Source organism: Thamnophis elegans, unplaced genomic scaffold (assembly GCF_009769535.1).
Source record: "Thamnophis elegans isolate rThaEle1 unplaced genomic scaffold, rThaEle1.pri scaffold_46_arrow_ctg1, whole genome shotgun sequence".
NCBI lineage: Eukaryota > Metazoa > Chordata > Lepidosauria > Squamata > Colubridae > Thamnophis > Thamnophis elegans.
Genome location: NW_022473897.1, coordinates 731,382 through 739,144, shown reverse-complemented (window position 1 = coordinate 739,144; position 7,763 = coordinate 731,382).

Genomic DNA, 7,763 nt, shown 5'->3' with positions numbered 1-7,763 from the left:
TTCCATCTCTCTGGGTGACATGGAATATATTTGGGGTTTTGGTAGCTTAACCCCGGGTAGAATGTCAATGGAGCAATCAGTAGGCCTGTGGGGCGGAAGTCTGTCGGAAGACTTTTCACTAAAAACTCCCCTCAGGTCCCAATACACTTTCGGAATCTTTTCCTCTCCTTCAATCCTCTCCTGCCCTCTGGCGGCCACCTCAGGATTGCAATCAACAGGTTTCTCAGGAACGCCCTCCCCTTCCGGAGGCTCTTTCGTGCGAATGCGTAACCAGCCTTCCCTCCAATTTATGCGAGGGTTCCATTTCCAAAGCCAAGGGAGGCCCAAAATGAGTGGCCTGTCCATCCCAGGAGCCACAATGAAAGAGATTAGTTCTGTGTGGGAACCCATTTTCATTTCCAAGGGCTCAGTAAAGAAATGAGCGCCCCCCCCCCACGATGGACCCATCTATTTGGCAAAAGACAATGGGGTTTTTTAAAGTTCGTAATTTGAGGCCCAACTTTTCCACCATAGCAGGATTGATCATTGACCGGGAACACCCCGAGTCAAGTAAGGCGTGAAGGGACTCCGGCCCCCCATTGGGCGGAACTTTTAATTCAATGGGGATTAGCATGGGGCCTTTGTTTGAACTCACCCAGCGAGGCGAGGTGTCGTCATCCGAGTCATCAGAAGAGCTGGGGGGAACGTCCGCTTCTCCCTCCAAGGCCTGGCTGAAGCGAGGGGGTCTGGAATCCACAGCGAAGGCAGCTTCCTTCTTCCTATTGTCTGAGGGCCTGCCAGATCTTTCCTCCCGCTTGGATGGGGGTTGGGTGGTTGAGGGCAATTTAGCTCGGCAGTCGGGCGCGCAATGGCCTAATTTCCCACAACGAAAACACGTTACTGGCCTGGATTTCCCCGAGGGGCCACCTCTCCCCTCGCCCTTCACTCCGAACGGGGCTTTCCGGCTTGGTGGGGGGGAGATTTTGCAGCTTTCTCCTTTCTTTTCTGTCTCTCCTCTCTTGCACAACGGAGCCTCATTAAATCCAGCTCGATGTCAGCAGCGTGTTCAAACCAAACGGTTAAGCGCTTGGGGAGATTTCGATTGACACACTGCTGATAGATATCTTCATCCAAGCCCAAAGCAAATTTGTCCAAAAGGGCTTCTTCACTCCACCCCCTCATGTACTGGCAAAGGCGTTGAAACTCTTGAATATACTGGGACACCGGTCTGTCCTCTTGCTCGAGGGTTATAAATTTTAATTTGCTTTGTTTCTCAGTAAGGGGGTCATCAAAGCGTCTTTTGAAAGCCTCCATAAACCTATTGAAATTCCTCAGGAGGGGGGAATTCAATTGATGTAAACCAGTACCCCAGTCGGACGCTTCTCCGTCTAATGCTAGTAAAATCATCCTTATTTTCATGGTATCTGATTCAAAATCTGGGCCGTAGATCTCCATGTAGTTATAAGCCTGCATGATAAAAGACCCCAGTTTCGCAGGGTTTCCATCATATCTCACAGGCAAGGGGGGAATTTTAGCCATTCTGCGTCTTCTGGGAGGTGGCCCCCCTGGTCTGGCAAAAGGCCCAGCAGGAGGGGGTGAATCAGCTCGAGGGGGGGGTGAATCAACCCGTGGGTTTTCTTGCTCCCAGCCCCTCTTGACCTCTTCGTCCTCCCCACATATTTGCCCAAAGTACCTTTGTTCCAAGTAATCAGGTTGATCTCCCCCCTGGGGTCTTCTTTCGGCTCCCGCCTCCAGCGGTCTTTCCTGGTGTCTTCTTCGGGTACCCCTGCATCCCAGCTTGCCCCCTCCTCTCTTTGTCCTACCGAGGTGGACCACCGGGGGGGAGGTGGCTCAGCCGGGCTTGATATCTGCAGCTGAGTCAATTCTTCATGAAGCAAGAGTTCGGCGGGGGGTTCTCCCTCCTTTTCTCCGCTGGCTGGCGAAGACATTTGCACCCTCCATGGTAGATGGTGATCTCCTGGAAAGGTGATTTTGAGACTTCGCTACTTGTCAGCACCTCTCCATTTAATAATTAGGAAAGAAAGACCATGAGACTCCATACGTGGAAAATCAAATGTACTTTTACTAATTAAAAATGGTTAAAGAGCGGTTGCATAGCGAAGTCTGATTAATTAGGCGCGAAAGCAGTTGATATATAGAATAGCCCATTCCACACCCCTAGGCATCATAGACTTAGTCCAATCATAAGTCCTTCAAGTGTCAGGTGTGAGATAACTTCAAAAGACATCACGAAGATGGAATGTCGGTGCCGTTAGTCCAGGCGGGAAACACCCACGCATGCGTAGTCTGACCATCCAGAGAACTCCAGAACATTCCTCCAGCACATCGAGTAACCCCACCCAAATACCATGCCCTCCCTCCCCGTTTCATGGCAGCTGAAGCAACAGCAAAGCAGAAGCTGACAGATGTATTTCTGGAAAGAACATTAATGATCTTTTAAAACCTATCTAATTCTTAGATATACTTCTAGTCTTTTAACTTTAACTCCTCCATCTTCTTCTTGCATGTGTTTTTTTTTTGGTGGGGATAGGCATGAAGAAGGTGTTTTGAAATACAATTGAGGGCAAATGTTATATGCAATACTTTTTGGAGGGGAAGTGATAGACCTCCAGAGGACTATTATCATAAGGAAAGATATAGAGATTAGGTTAAACTGACATTTATACTCCATGCATGCTCAACATCTGTTTTAAATGTAATTCAAAGTATTATACAGCACACCAGTTCCCCAATATTAAGTGAAATTAAACTATTAGCATGCAGTTAGTTACAAAGGGTGATTTGATAGTAGAGCATTGATGATTCATTTACACAGTAAAAGAATCAAAAAATCACTGAGGTGGGAGCTATCATAAATGTGTTTATGTAAAATATTTATTTGCCCAGTAAGAAACATCAGTGTAATCACTCTATATTGGTTTTAGAATGAAGAAACTAACAGAAAGAAACAGAATAAATAATTTGTGCTGCAAGTAATCAGCTATGCATTATTCAAGAAAGATATATGGTTTAAGAATAGAATTGTTTATTGGGCAAGTGTGATTGGACACACAATGAATTTGTCTTTGGTGCATATGCTCTCAGTGTACATAAAAAGACAAGATCAAGAATCATAAGGTACAACACTCAATGATAATCATAGGGTACAAATAAGCAATAAGGAAACAATTAATATCTATATAAATTGTAAGATATACTACTGTTAAGAAATGAAAGTCTTTACACAATCTCATCAACCAGTTCTTCAGATGGGTGCCTTGTGAAACCAACTTGATCAGATATCATGTAGAATTGAGATAGTATCCCAGCCGTTAGGAAATCCCCTGGCAGAAAATACTTGTGCTTAATATGGGGAGGTTTCTCTATAGCACATGCTTTAGTACAAAGAATAAGGCATGTAATTCCTTTCAATAACACTGACAATATTGCCATCAGTGCCATGGAAAATACCATCTTCTTCAAGAGAAAATTTGTCATTAACATGAACCAGATCCACCTGCAACAATGAAACTTAAGGGAAAAAACCTTTCACTAATTAGACTAGCCTGTATAAATATTCTTTCCTAAAGAGCCAATTGTTTCAACTCTAGAATTTTGGTCACACATTTAATAGCACCTTTATTTTCTGAACTGAACTGTTCTCTTGTGTTTTCCCTTGCAATTCCTCAAGGATTTGAGAAGAGAATACTTTACTAAGATTCTTTGGGTAATTATAGAGGAAATCAATGGATGGTCAATGAAGCTCCTCGGAGATATTTAGCAGAAATCAGAATGATGATATTTATGTACTGGGAAAAGGTGCTTATAACTGAAAACTGTCTATGAGCTAGAGGGAAAGAAAGAAAATGAAAATGTGAAGGAACAAGTGCTAGTTCTGTAGCTGTAAATATTTAATTCACTGGAACAGTAGAACTACTCAACTTTCCCCTCTCAGGAAGTACATTTGCAAAGAGCCAATAATAATAATAATTTTAAAAAATGGACCTGTCCAAAACACCCAAAGAAAATAGGATCCAAATCACATTTTTTTCTTATTTTGAGGGACCTTTAAGCACTTTAATTATTTTATTTGTAATTTAATTTTGTCATGACATTTCTTTTTAACATTCCCAATGGGAGTATGTGGGAACAGTGTGTAATGCCAAGGAACAAATAAGCAAATAAAAGGAAATATCATTTGGGACAAGTTTTTAATCAACCCAACTTTACTGAGTGAATCAATTTCAGAAGAGAAAGTTCTTAATATTAAGAGGGCCATATTTTTCAACATTGTATTGTAAAATAAATAATAACAAACATATCACTTGGTTCTTTTCACTTATTTCAAATGATTTTTAAGCCATATCCTCAAAGTCACATGATGTGAACCATCTTTTTCTCTTGTCTGATGACTGACATGACCCTCCATCTAATCAAACCAGTCAATTATCCACCACTGACATTTTGCAGCCCTGCAAAGAAATCTTTTTGATCACAAAAAACAGGAAATGGGAAATCATTCAAAGTACTCCTTCCTCTTTACTTGTGAAATTTAATTGGTGCTGTAAATTTTGCTCTTTTTGTCATAACATAACTTGAATCAATAAAGAAAAGGAGGGCCATCATGATCACAGGAATTTATTTATCTTGGCTTTGTCCTATACTAGTACTCCTTTGAATTCATAAACAAATAAATTGAAGCATGTGATAATATCCAAATACTAAAATAGCTTTATGATAAAGGTTCCCCTCACACATATGTGCTAGTCATTCCCAACTCTAGGGGCGGTGCTCATCTCTGTTTCAAAGCTGAAGAGCCAGCGCTGTCCAAAGCCATCTTCGTGGTCATGTGGCCAGCATGACTAAACAATGAAGGCACACGGAACACTGTCCCACCAAAGGTGGTTCCTATTTTTCTACTTGCATTTTACATGCTTTCAAACTGCTAAATTGGCAGAAGCTGGGACAAGTAACAGGAGCTCAATCTGTTACATGGTGCTAGGGATTCGAACTGCTGAGCTGCCAACCTTTCTGATCAACAAGTTCAGCATCTTAGCCTCTGAACCACTGCATCCCTTAAAATAGCTTTAGGGAGTTCATTTATTTATAAATGTTAATTTCTTCCTTCCTTCTTTACTTACTTACTTTTTCTTCCTTCCCTCCATCCCTCTAAAGCCCACAGGACTTGTAGGATGCAATTTCTGTATATTGATTATACTTCATCACATGGCAACCAAAGAGTCCATCTAGCAGACCCATTTAGCTATTGAAGAGGAACCAAGACAGTACAAATACTGCAGAACACCACATAACAGGAGTCCAGGGCAGGGTCTCTCCCCAAATCACCATTGACTAGAATGTACCCCAGGAAAAAGGTGGCAAAAAGGCATAATACAATCTTGCCCTTTGTAATCATGTGAGTTGATACAAAAGGGTAGAATGGTTGCTTGTTTTGAAAACCACTTTGATCTAAAGAACAGGAGGCTGAGCTCACAGACCAAATGATCTTTTTTTTTAGTGAATTTTTTTTTATTTTTTTGTTACATAAACAACACATACCCACAACAGTGGGGGAAAAAAATCAAAACAAAAAAGAACAAAAAACAAAACAGAGAAGAAAAAAAAACACAACAAGTATATGTTATAAAAAAGTATATCAGCTGGTTACAACAAGTTTTTGTGCATCTCTTCCATTAATTCATATTAATTCAAATATCTTAACTCAAATGTTTACCATATTGACATCATCATACCTCCACTTTTAGTTAACTACAGTTGTTTAAACATTCTTCATCCTTAACTATATCAAAGATTTAATCCATAACCACATGCTGGCATTTCATTTACTTGTTTATAAAATTCTCCATTAACATCAAATCCTCATATCCTGTTTTAGCTAAAGATCCATAATATTTAATACCAAAAATTCCATCCTCCATGTATATAATTTATTATCATTCTCCTTTCTTTATTTAATTATATTGTATATCATAGCATTTTCCCCATCTTAGTTAAGATTTAACTGTATATAGTTTTATTTTATTTTTTATAATAATAATTATTGTGATTAATAACCTTTATATATAGTCCAAGGATATTTCTAACCTTCCCTTCTCATATCCAATTATTATTTATCATAACAACTCAACATTGTATACATTACTATCATTATCAATTATTATTCAACTATATCTATTACAAATGAATTTAACTAGGTTTAGCTAGTTTTAAATTGTACTCTTCCATCTATCAGCCTGTGTCTCTCCAGTAACAGAACCGCCTTAATCCTGTTGCCATTCGTGGGTCGAGTTCTCCAAACATCCTTATGAGCAAGTCCATACAAAAAAATCTTTGCACCTTTTTGCTTATGGTGCCTCTCATATAATGCTGCCGTCCTCTATTTATTTCCTTTATCAGCTTGTCTTTAATTCTCAGTGGTGATATCAAAAGTTTTGCAGATGGTATTTCATAAAGTATAAATTCTTTAATGCTTCTCACTCCTCCTGCGCCCTGTCTTTCGGAGTAAATCTTCTGTGTGGCTGCTCCCCCTTCAGACATTCCCTCTTTTTCTCCCTCAGAGGTAAACCAGTTGCCCCGAATATCAGCAAGTTGAAAATCTTTATCTCTGACATCCTTAGTTTGTATTTGAAGAGCATTCAAACGTTCAACATTCTCATTTTTCCCCTCATATTTTGTTGCTAGAAACAGCAGATAATCCAGTTTCCTCTCAATTCTATCATGTGTGGCAGATAATTTTTGTAGTGCCGAAGAAATCATTTGAATAGAGGCTTGAATAGACGCCATATTTGTACGCAGTTAGTATTTTTTCTTTAAAAGCTCTGAGGTATTTGCAAGTAAAAACAAGCTGGGAACTGTACAATCTTATCTGATCTTAGACCAATCCAGCCAAGCAATAAAAGTGTCAAGTTGTAAGCAGCCAAATTATAGTGAATTGGTTTACAGCCCGATCGCAGAGGGTCAGAGGAGGTGTTGGAGTAATCTATCCTTTGTCCATGTAAATAGCATTTAAAACATTTAAAAAATAGGGTAACCTATAGATTATGCAAAATATTTTTAAAAGAAGGATAAAGTTTACTCCTCAGTTATTTTTACTAGGTATATGTACTGACTTTACAGCAGCAGAGACTAACTTGGTTCTGCACCTAATAACGGCAGTAAGACTGTTGGTGGCGCAATACTGGAAGAAGGAAGACTTGCCTACAACTCAAGAATGGACATTGAAAGTTACAAACCTAGCCGAGATGGCTAAAATATCGGCATATCTTAAAGACCATTCAAATGAGAGATATAACGAGACTGGAAAAAATGGATTGACTATACACAAAACAAATACGGGACTAAGAAATTCCAGATAGCCTATGTTTAAGATTAGGAATAATCTAAACTGCTCAAAGTTAGTGCAACAGGAAGAAGCTGAGTTCAACGCAGAGATGTTATTGACTTCTTTTTTTAATTTCCTTTGTCTTAATATATTTTAGACTGTGTTTGTTAAAAATCTATACCGTGTATGGGCTCTGGGAAGTCGGGGGGAAGGGAGGTGGGGTCTTAGGGGGGAGGGGGGATATATAGTATGTGTCAGATTTCAAAGTAACGTGATTGCACTTGTATACTGTTGCTCTTTAATTCCAGTGTAAAAATAGGACAAGCTGAATATATTAATAGATAGTAGAAATACACCGAAGGGAGGAGTAGAGGGATAGAAGAAAGAGGGGTAGAGAGGGTGGGAGAGAGGATTGGAGGGAGGGTGAGAAGGAAGGGAGGGA